Source organism: Protopterus annectens, chromosome 6.part0 (genome assembly GCF_019279795.1).
Source record: "Protopterus annectens isolate FY-2018-M chromosome 6.part0, PAN1.0, whole genome shotgun sequence".
Lineage (NCBI taxonomy): Eukaryota > Metazoa > Chordata > Ceratodontiformes > Protopteridae > Protopterus > Protopterus annectens.
Window position 1 is genome coordinate 1575514550 of NC_056737.1, and position 12500 is coordinate 1575527049.

General features: G+C 41.2%; 1 pseudogene; it reads right to left on the bottom strand.

Moving 5' to 3' along the window:
- The window catches only part of LOC122804007, a 455667-nt pseudogene extending 444328 nt beyond the window's left edge, over positions 1–11339 (bottom strand).
- Between the last annotated feature and the right edge of the window lie 1161 nt (positions 11340–12500).

Below are 12500 nucleotides of genomic sequence, written 5' to 3' on the forward strand. Positions count from 1 at the left end.
TTTGGCAGTTACAGTTAAGTGCAGATAAGGCACGTGGTTTAAGTGAGGCAAGGAATGTAAAATGCCTTTTAAAATACAACAGGTTGAAGGTAACTACTTTAGGCAGTTAAATGTGTATTTCCATATACTTAAGAGTTGTATTGGGTTTTTGTGTGTTGTTTTTTTTTCAAGTATAGTGTCATACTGATTAATTAAAAGGTAAATATTACTGGTCATGTTTTACTCTATTTACTTCAGGTGATTGTTATAAAGGTCCCGAGTTGAATTTGTATTTTGTTCTGAGGAAGTGTTTTGTGGACAAAAGTGGAGAGGAAAGTTGTTTGACCGCTAATCCAATTGTGGGTCTTCGTTGTTATGAGTCTTGGAGGCTTTTTGTACACAGTAGTGCAGGTATTAATGTATTGCCTTTTTCTTTTTTATTGCAGATGGCTGTGGGGGTATCAGTCCCATACAGACCTGATGTCAGGGTCTCTTCGACTCTGATGAGGATGGTGACCACACTGAAGCACAGGTGGTGGTGTCGGGGGCGGAATCTGTCCCAGACAGAGACATCCCTCTTCTGCCCCCCACTGTCACCGTACACAGTGTGCATGCCCACACATACCCTATCCCTGAAGGGCACAGATATTGGACAGAGAGTGGGGACATTGAACAGCAAAGTGTGGCAACTATGGCTCCAGTGAGTGTAGACCCTGGCCATAGCCACATAGCTGGTGAGGTCCTACACAGGAGGATTGACAGGGGTCCCTGTAGGAGGCCTGCTGTCCATCCACCACCTGCTGCAGGTGTCACATCATGGGTCACTTGGAGCATGTTTTCGGCAGTCATGAAGGTACAGGTACATTCTGAACAGAACACTGGAAGTATGTTTAGGGTTATGGATGTAGCACAGTCTGACATCTGTGACTGCTTCCACTGCATTGGGGACACCCTGGATCAGTTCACTGATTCAGGAGACAGATGGTGGGCCAAGACCGTGTCTGTCCTGGACTGCAAACTGTCTGTGTTGGAACGTATGGCTCGAGTTCAGTGTTGGACCCATGGATGTTGGTCAGCAACCCCATCTGCAGAGAGTCCATGTGGCCGTGCACACCGACAGTCCTGTGATGGCAGTACATTCAGCGCTACAGAGGGGTGTGTGCTGTCTACACCACAACATGGCAGGCCATGGGCTTGTGGTCCTGGGCAATCCAGTGGGGGACATGATCCCAGCAGACAGCAATCACAGTCAAGTACTAGCACTACTTCTGACCTTGGGCATTGAGGTGCCAGTGAAACTCCTAGCAGAGCCAGTTACCGTGTTCAAGGCCAGAGATGGTGAACTGTCAACTAACATGTACAGTCCAAAGCTGTCCAATATACACACATGTAGGGCTAGCACTGAGTTTGACTGTGTTCGCACTCACACACCACTGTCAAATGCAAGTCACCTACAGACACACACAGCACCTCACCATGGTCCATCTTACATGCTCCCCTCCTGACTTACAGACATGCTGTCTACAGTTTGGGCCAACCCTGGCCTCCTGTCCCCCAACTAGCACCTTGTGCAAGTGAGGATACCTGTGCCACATCCCTGTCACCTTCATTTCCCTGCATCAATGCTGAGGATATGTGTCTGATGCACATGGTGAGTATATTAGTCAGTATGTACTTGTGTAATGCAGGGTTGGTACACCATGCAATCTGTAGTGGTTACCGACAGGTACTGTATGCTGGCATTTGTCATGAGTACACCACATATGTTTGTGTACCCTTATGTCATATGATGTTGTATTGGCTGTATAGCATAGTAGATGGATGACTCACTACCAGGACATTAACCTAGTATTAACGTTAGACAAATCTCTCCACAAGCATGTAGCACAATCAGACTGAAACACACCCTTGGAACAGAACCTTGCCTAATGGCACACAGAGGACCTCAGCACATGCCATCTGGCTGGGTGACTGTCATCTCAACACAGGGCATCTGCCTGTGTCCCTCTTGGACTGGGGCAATATGTGTTGATCCTGTAACTACTGGTATGACTATGTATATGATTGTGAGGGCTATATGGCCATTAATCTAGTTCAGTTCAAACATCCTATGGTTCCATAACATGATGTAAATTGCGCTAACAAGCTCACACAAAAACATGGCTATGTTGAGGCTAGCACCACTTCCAATCCCTACGTACAGGACATGCCAAGGCACACATGTATTGCAAGTTTGCTGTATGTAGATGTGAACACTTATGTAATGGTACTTACTACAGATCACAATAAGTTTTGTACGCAACACACCTCACGTCTGCTAGTACTATCAGTTTAGGACATATTGTGCTTGATGACATAAGCAGGCTTTGTTGTGGTCAGTCCTTTGGGGGGGGCACAAATGTTACAAATAAAACACTGCAAAAACCTACCTATGTTTAGGTTACCAAGGTTATGCCATATGGATATATATATATATATATATATATATATATATATATATATATATATATATATATATATATATATATATATACACACATCCCAAGTGGGCTGGAGTGAGATTAGAACCCATACCTATCTAGTCTTATACACTATAAATCACAGTACTTATCACATGCGCCCCAGCTTACATCTGATACTACACTGTCAGCAGGTAGTCTTTAGTTAGCTGATATCATCAGGCCTTGTAGAACAGGGCAGTTTGGAAGCCAGCAGCAAGTTACAGGCCCAAAAAGTGCATAACTATTGAAAGTGGACAGCCTATGAGGGCATGTCTGTTGTTGTGTGTGTGTGTGTGTGTGTGTATATATATATATATATATATATATATATATATATATATATATATATATATATATATATATATATATACCCATATATATATATATATATATATATATATATATATATATATGTATGTATATATATTTAAAACACCAACGTAGTACTGCCTCACAAGCAAAAGATGTAATTCCAGGTTAGAACCAACAACACAGTCACCTATGCTAGCTTCCCTAGTCCACTGACCACACAGGTTGCTAGACATTCATCACACAAATCAACAACATAAATAAATACACTGTTATCCTGCGTGGAGAGACATACAATGTGTGAGTGGTATCTGTGTTACAGCCCTGAGATTGCCTGGTCCACTGATATACCATAGCTTATTTTCTGTTAAAGCAGTTATATGGGTACACTGCTGTGTTGGGGGTGGGGAAACAACAGCACATGAGCAGCTTGGGTAGACAGTTGCCCACATATCATGTCTGGCCACTGTTTAACATCTCCCTTGCCTGATATTGTGAATATTCAACCATGAGGCCTAGTGAATATTAAGGAACACATATTACTGGACTAGATATCTGTAGTCCCATGTGGATGTTACATCTGTCCAAATAGCCCCTATATTTCCTTGCATAACAGCAGCAGATCCATACATACAATACCATATTGTAGTAATCCTTATAATTAGTGTGTAAAAACTAGAGACTTACCTTAAGAATGCAGCAGTTGGCAGACCTGTAGTTCAGGGCTGACTGTGTGATGCAAGCAGTACACAACCAATACATGGATAGGTACAGGTTGTGTGGGTTGCCTGGCATCAACTATTTTAATATATGTATGTGAGCATGAGTAAGGTGTCAGTCCCAAGAGCAATAGGCTGCCCATGAATGTGCTATGCATGGTCTCTTAGCCAATGCCAGGGTGTAGTGGACACACCTAAGTCTGCCTAGAGGGGTCATCATCAGGGGGCTCCTCCTCCGAGTCCTCCTGTGAGTGTGGCTGTGGTATCTTAGGCACTGGCAGGGGGCTATGTCTCCCTTCCCTTTGCTGATCCTGCTGCAGCTGTTTCCACAAGACCATATTGTGTAGCATGGCACATACTGTGAATATATGTGCACATGTGACTGAAGAATACTGCAGGGCTCCACCATACATATTGAGGCACCAGAACCGTGACTTCAGCAGCCGAAACATGCGCTCTATTATGTTCCTATTGTGTGAGTGTGCATCACAATGGCATTCTTCTGTGTGTGTGTGTGTGTGTGTGTGTGTGTGTGTGTGTGTGTGTGTGTGTGTGTGTGTGTGTGTGTGTGTGTGTGTGTGTGTGTGGTGTGTGTGTGGTGTGTGTGCATGCACACGCATTTCTGATGGGTGCCATCATCCATGGTTCCAGTGTGTAGCCAGCATCCCCCAAGTAAAGGGTCATGTGAATGTCCCCCCTAGCAAATATCTGGTACAGCTGTTAAGCATGCCAGATATGGAAGTTGTGATAACTGCCAGGGCTGCACACACAGTCATGATAATGTTCTGGGCATTGCACACAACCTGGCAGTTGCAGTGGTACCACTTGTGGTTGACGTAGATTCAACACTCCTCACCTGGTGGTGCCATGATGTGTACAGGACTGCAATCTATGGCACCCAGTACCTCAGGGTACTGTGCTACATGGTAGAAGTGTTGCATACTGCTGGCCCTCACCTCAAGGGTGAGGGGAAAATAAATGTGCTCACTGGCATGTAATAGCATGGCATCCAGGAACTAGTGGAGTACCCCGGATGCTGATGCCTGTGAGACACCCATCACATCCCCAGTTGGTCATTGGAAGGTACCTGTGGCCATTATCCCAAGGGCTACACATACCTTTGTTTCCATTGGGATGGGTTCCCTTCTGTTGACTCTGAGTCTGAGTTGAGGGTGGCAGAGCTCAGTGAATTCTTGTAGTATGTCCCTGTCCACCCTGTAGCACTTCAGAATCTGCAGCTCATGTAGCTCCTGGAAGGTTACCCTTGGCCTGAACACTCTTCTTCGTCTCTGCCTAGGCCTATTGTCAGCAGCAGCACTGACTTCAGCATCCAGCACATACAAATGTAGCAGACCTGCAGCAGCCTCTAGCATTCTTTCAGTTAAAATTCCCAAGTCTGTACTCTAATGGTGCAGAGTATGGGGAAAATCAGATTGTAGGGTGCATGCACACTTTATAGTGCTCTACTGTAGGTGCTACCTGCGTGAATGGCTACCTATGATGCATTGCACCTACTTAGTACATCATTAGCATCATTTAATGTCCCTAGTTTAAGTTAAACAAGGGTCAGAACTAATTAATACATTACTGCCTTTTAGATACTATTGGCAATGCAGTGGACCGTACAAAAGCTCACCCTGTAGGTACATAAAGCTTAGCAGTCAATGGACACACCCCTCAGACTTCCACACTCAGCAAACAAGTGCCCCGTAGGTAAAAAAGCTTAGAGGTCAGCACACATACACACACCCAGACTTCCACACCAAGCATGGTGGTGTGCCATGCAAACAGGCAGAGCTAAGCTCCACAGTTTAGTAGTTATTGGACATACCCTCTCTCCTGATGTCAACTACCTCCTGTGTGGACACCAACACGGTTCTCTGCCTACACGGAGAGGATATGCAGACACGATTAGCATATTATGCTATTCAGTAACTCCACCTCATTTGCATAGGGATCCATGCTCACAACCTGGAAACTTCACGTTTCCAAGCCCTACCATGTTGGCAAGAGCACCAACACACCATTGTAGATACTCCATGCAATACATTTCTGTATCATAATTTCCACATTTTGTTTTTTAATTTTATTTTAAGGCATGTTTGCTCACTGCAGCGCAATGCGAAAACATGCCCAGGATTATTAAAAAAATTATTTTAACATATTTACTGTAACTTTTGAGAGACACAGAGCATATTTTCACTCGTATCTCTGTGTGGTATTCCACTTCTGTCCATCTACCTACATTTTTGGAGCTCCTTTTGTCTGTCTACATTCCTGTACATGGAATTTTTCAGTGTATACTAATGACATGGACACGGGCTCTGCGGGGCTGCCTATCTGCTTGCTGATCACTCTACCTGCCTCATTTGCATGAGATTCATCTGCTTACGAGGTGATTTGCATACTACAGAACTTCCCGCATTTGCGTGCTGTCCAGCAGTGCTTACTTGATTGCAAACCTGCTTACTTTATTGTAAGCAGCATGGCACAATGCCTACACAGTAAAAAAGACAGTGTAGCCTTTACAAAATTCTTCCCAATGTTTACACCATTGAGATGCTATATAGCCCACTGTGCTTTCCAGTAAATGCATATAACCAACTAGTTTGATTCATTCCTTAGTAGATGTGGAAAACAAATATATCTACTACACATGCGGTAGGTTTTACTAATTTTTCTTATTTTACTGCTTGTCATCATTACTATTTCATCTACAAATTTACTTAAGCTTCAGTCATCTCATATGCATAAACTGTCAAAATAGAGTTAATCTACAATACAGCCATGGTTCTCTAGCAAAGTTCCTTAGTGGAATAAATGCAGTCTTCAGTGTCTATCATTCCTACATAGCACAACTAATGCCACACAGAGTGGCAAAAATACAAGAAAACAAATAGATCAAGATAAGAACTATTCTCTGTGATGTTACATAATCCTTATTATATTCTAAAGTGCATACAGCTGACTGTAATTGACAGAATGGTAAAGGTATTTGCCTTACAGACACAGGGTACTGGTTTTGATTCTTACCTTTGGGTTGGGAAATGTGGCTAAGCTTAAAATGTCCCACATGGACAGATAGCCGATGTATGAGCCTATGTAATCCTTAGGGATTACTAGAGAATTAAAAATTTGGGGAGGTGTTTATGTCTGTGAGCTGAGAACCTTAACCATAAGTACAAGGTTTGATTCTGACCTCTGACATTGTCTATGCTTGTAAGAGTCAGCCTACTGATAGACAAATGGATAAATACTAGGCTATGAACCTAAGTATAACTTGAAAAATGGATTTAGAGATTTATCATACAAATGTTCTCCAAAGGAAAACCCTGAACAGTATAAATCACAGGGAAGAGGCTTTCTACATTCTGTGACAAGTGTTGCTAACTTTGTTTTAATCAAAAAGCTTAGCTTCTGGGGAAAGAGTCAGCATCACATCTATTACCTGGACAGCCACACCACCCACAATAAAAGATTTTGGAATATGCCATAACTGGCGTGTGTAAAAGTTGGCTGCAGAAGTTTGTAGTGTATGCCCATTTCTGTAAACTGTGGGAAAATAAAATAGTTTGCAATGAAAGGAAAAGTCAAAACAAAAATATTTCCTAGTACTATTAAAAGCAGTGCATGTCTTTGATGTGCTGTCAATACTAAAAAAATGGCTACCTCTTGACTTGTCACAACAGGATTCAACTCTTTATACACATGGCACTAACTGCGCATTACAATGAAGACCTGTAATTAAGCAGGACAAAGACTTCACTGTTTTTTTTTTTTGTTTTGTTTTTTGTATGGAGGAAGCCATAGTATACTCTCATACATGAAGCTTTGCCAACTCACAGCCCTTAAATATTTTCACTATAAGGGTGTGTCACCTCGTAAAAGATTATGAAGCAAACTAAACTCTGTCCCCCAACCTCATACCAACTTTGAGTAAAAATAATTAACTTACTTATGGATGCAATGTATCTCTTTTACCAAACCTCTATCCATCAACTACATAGGTAGAAAAAGGCAGAACACAGTACATTTTAAAAGATTTGGCTGAACAAATAATCAGCACAACAACTTCAAAAATGGCAACTATCCTAAAGCTGGTGGACACCTTAACCAACATCAAAATGTCTGGTTACTAAAGGAGTCAGCCTACACCACAACCTCAGCACTTTCTTGCCCTTGACAGACAGGAGCCCCCTAATGGGTCCCCCAAGGTCAACAGTCTAGGATCAGAAACACCAGAGTATGTACAGAGGAAGAGGGAACAACCTGGAACTAGGAAGAAAAACAACCATTCCAATCTCATGGGGCAAAAGAGTAAAAGAGAGAGGGAGGGAGGGAAAGAATACTGCAACCGTGACTACACTCGAACATCTACAGTTATGGAAAGTGTATACAACTATACTACATTCTTCGTGTTTCACTGTTGCAGTCATAACCGAGGGGATGATTCCCAAAGTTGAAAGGAGGGTGGATGGAAGGTTTATGGAGAGGAAAGAATACCCTGCAAAATGGCAGTGACAAACACCACCCCGGACTGGGACAAGGCTGGAAGATGATAATGTTTGGTTAAGGTATGCACAGAGGTCCAAGTAGGGGCTTCCAAAATGTTCTTAGTGGCCACCCCTTTAAGAAAGGCTGCAGAAATAGCAGTAGTCCCAGTGGAGCATGACCTCAAAGGGGCTGCTGACTTCTTTCCTTGACGACTGTAGCAAAATAAGACCATGGGAGATCCACTTGGAGATTGTTTAAAAACTGTCCAATTCTGAGGGGAGACCAAAGGCCACAAAAAGCTGGTCAGACTTCCAGATGTTCTTTGTTCTGTATAAGAAGTAACAGTTGCATATGCACATCCAAAGTACGGAGGATTTTTTCCCCCTTGTTTTGAAGGTTAGAAAAGAAGGTAGGCAAGTGGATGGTATGGTTTAAACAGATCTCTGAAACCACTTTAGGCATAAAAGGGTTGGTCCTAAGAGAGAGAGACTCAGGGTGGAAAATGATGAAGTGTTACACACACCACACCACACCACATGGACCTGAAGCTTTGAAACCCTTGTAACAGAAGTAATATCTAGCACGAAGGCTGTCTTCCAGGTCAGGAATTTGATACCTATGGAGGCAGCTGGCTTGACAGAAGTAGATGGACCCCAAAGCGCATCTGACTCTGAATGGCTTTCAATAGCGACCTGTGCCACACTCTCAGCTGTTGGAGGGAACTGCAAAGAAGTCTCACCTTCTTAGACGATATGTCTAAGTGGAATGGTGGGTGATGAATGAGCATCACCCTGTACTCTATGTTTTGGGCTTTTTCCCTTCTTATACCTAGGGAGATCAATCTCAGCCCAACCAGTGGATAGCAAAGTAGGTGAAGGCCCTAGCGACTTGCTAACATGCTTGGCTAAAATCTCTGTCCTATGACTGCTTGTTCTACTGTTAACGCAAGCACAGAGCCAACAGTTATGTATGTCGTATTCTGGGTTCAAACTAGGTACACAAAAGAAGTGAAGGTCTCAGTTCAGTATCTACATGCCACAGCTAAGACTGTTATTAATCTTCTCTAACAAGAAAGAAAGAAAGATATTAAAAGCTCTCCAACAGGTACTTTGCGTTAGATGTCTTCTTTCTCTGATTAGCATTATGCTTCGGGCCAATGGCAAGAAAGAGTGAACTGAGATTATGGGGCTGACTGACTCCTTTTATACCTAGATGGCTTGACATTGGATAAAGCCTCCACTGGCTTCAGGAGGAGAATATTCTCTGGTAGTCAGGTCTGCCAAGGGCTTCCACGGAGGGAAATCCCATCAGTTATGACTGGGACAGTGAAATATGAAAAGCATCTACAAATACTAGCCTAAGTTAAACTACATTATGAGACAGCTTCAAAACAAAAATATTTAAAATGATAAAGGAAATAAGAGTAAACCTTCAATGTATGAAGTATTATAAGAATCACAGCAGTTATAAATTCATTTTGTTCGGTTGGGCATTGGCATAATGGTTACAGAGTTTTAGATTGCAGACAAGGTGCAGGGTTTGATTCTCAAATGTGATAACTGGCAAGGCTAGGGTTGTTAGCCTAACACTAATCTATGAAACTGTACGTAAATAGCTACTGCCCTAATTTAGCTATAACTTAACAGGAATAAAGTTGGATACAGCTGTTTAAATTTCCTGCCTGAGCTTCCTTTTCCTTCCTATTTCTCCATTTACCGAACCCTTTCCCTCTCACATTATGGTCGAGCTTCAATAAAACATTACTGAACAAAACATTCGCACATGCTTACTGATTAAGGAAGTATATTCTGCTAAACATATGTCTGTCTGCTAGGGTTAAGAGAGAAAAAGTGTCACCCACTGCTTCTACACAGTCTAGTACTTGGCTGAATACGGTTACTTTGCTCCACAGCTGAAGAGTGAAAATAGTTCGATCACAAAATATATTCATAAAAAACAGTCACGGTTTTCAAACACTGATTTTTTTGGTGGGGGTGCATACCTCATGCACCCCTCACTTTATAATAATTAACTACAGGGCAAGGGCAAAACACCAACTACAGTAAATTCAGTTAAGAATATTGTGGCAGAGTATTATTTGATATGCATTTGGTTTTCCCACTTCTCTCTGGATACCCTATAGTTTTTACACATTTGTACTCTGCAATACTCTCAAAAACAAGCTCAATGACAGCTGTCATTTCATTCTGTTCTACTTCAAAAGAATTCTTGCCTGTGATATTCTGAACATTGCAGCCTCTATAAAGGCTGAGGCAACTGGGCATAAGTCTTATTCTTAGAAAATAGGGCACCTTATTTGCATGCAACACAAAATTTGCCATGAAGTCTAACAAGTTTATGTGCAAAACATACCTTTCGTGCCAAAGGACAAAGAAAAGAGGGGGATGGTTCAGTAGGTGCACAATAAATCACCGATTTGCACGAATGCCCATGTCAGGATGGTAGCAAACTTGAAATTGGGTGACAGTATAATTCTGAAAAACATAAGGTATGATCATGGCAATCCTACAGATGAGTTTCACTCCCAGTGTCTTTCACCTGCATACTGTGAAAATCATAAGCATGTAACTTAAGGTAGACTGGAGAGTTACTCCAAAATCAGGTTACTTGCACGTGGCAAGTTCCCTCTGGTACACCAGGGCTACACTTAAAGGGGTAGACAGCAATTATATTATTCTAGTGAAATGGGAATAATTAGTCTGCTATGCTAAACACAAAGTGTCAGGTTATCCAGTAGCTATATTGACATTCCTAGACATGTGAAACAAGTGACCCTAATTTTACACCAAAGTTTCTACTAAACAAATATTCTTGCACTCTTCCTTGATTGAGTCACATCAGTCTTCCACCTTAAATATGACATCATGGTATGCTCTTTACAATGTTTTTTTCTGCAGAGAAACTAAATAGATACAAAAACAACTGCATTTTGTATGCAAAGGCAACCAGTTTCTAAAAGATGGCTACTTGTTTCAAACAAATAGCTTTGAAATAACTTCATATATGGAAAAGCAAGTGTAACCTTCAATAAAACTGAGACATTTTAATGCATCATCGGCTGTGGCAGAAGCACCTGAAAACCTATCAAAATGGGGAAAAAAAAAGACATACAAGATAAAGGATGTTTGACCAATGCATACATCCATACCTCAAGATTTGGCAGTGTTATGGTCACCTGTTCACCTTTGCCAACTTCAAGGTCCCCTTCACACGATGTGTCAATAGATGCAGGCTTAAAGTTATTCTGGGAAGAAAATTCAAGAGAAAATAATTTACTACTCTGTAAACAATATTCACGTTCTTGACATGCCAACATAGAACACAGTTAAGTAGCAAAATAGATTTTATAGCACTGTGGCTCAACAAATTTTTCCTGGTTTTAACAAAAGCTTAAACAAATGTAAAGCAAAAACAAGTGGACAGCCGGAACTGGTACGTCCACAACAAATAATAAAATTGGAAATGACCAGGTAGCTCAAAACTCGCGAACAATACCTTTAATGTACAAAGTTAAGACTACAGTTAAACACTTTCATCACTAGAGACATCATCAAAACCATTGAATAACTTGCAAAAATCAAGCAACGAATTAAAAGCATTGTAAAACCACACCCCCATTAGTTAACCCAGTCCAATACAAGAAGAATATAGTGGGAGCCAGTATCATAAAAATTGAACCAATCATGTATCATAAAAACTTCAAGCCCACCAATGCAACTAAAAGAAAAACAGTCAAAATACAGCGAGTACAAAAACCATTGTTATTAGAATAAAATGGAATTGCAATCTCATAGGTCTGCTTTTTAGTTCACGGACAATAGAAACGGAATCATTAAGCCTAGGGTGGTTTGTGACATCTAATCACAGTTGCCACATCATTTCTCGATGTATTAAATAATTTTTTCGGCCACCAGTGAGTGCATTCCCTCCAACTTGTTCCAACACGCAAAAATTAAACCTTACAAAATTGCATGTTAATGTGTTGTCTCTTCAATGCATTTTTACTATTGTTTTTAAGAGTACTATAGATGTGCTGATAAATTCTCTTGTTTAGAGCATTGTTTTTCCTTTTACTGATGTAAAACGCAAAACATGAAGTACACCATGTCATATAAACAACTAGAACTGAAGTACAATTAAGTCGGCCGTATAGAGCACATTTATCAAACCAAGCACCTTTCTAAATTTGAATCAATGTAGGGACACTGACAACAACAGACGCATTTAGTAGTAGTTAAACTTACTTGCTTCTTGGGTTTTTTAAATTCTTTTTGTATTAAAACAAACATGATGGGGGTCAGTAATGTTGAAATGAATATTAGGTATCCCAAACATTTTGGTGATGACTGGATGTTTTACTTTCAAAAAATCATGGAGACCCAAAGGTATAGTATCAAAAAGCAATAATTCAACAAAAGTGCACATTATGCAGATGCACAGTATACAGATAAACTCACCAAACACATCAGAGACAGCA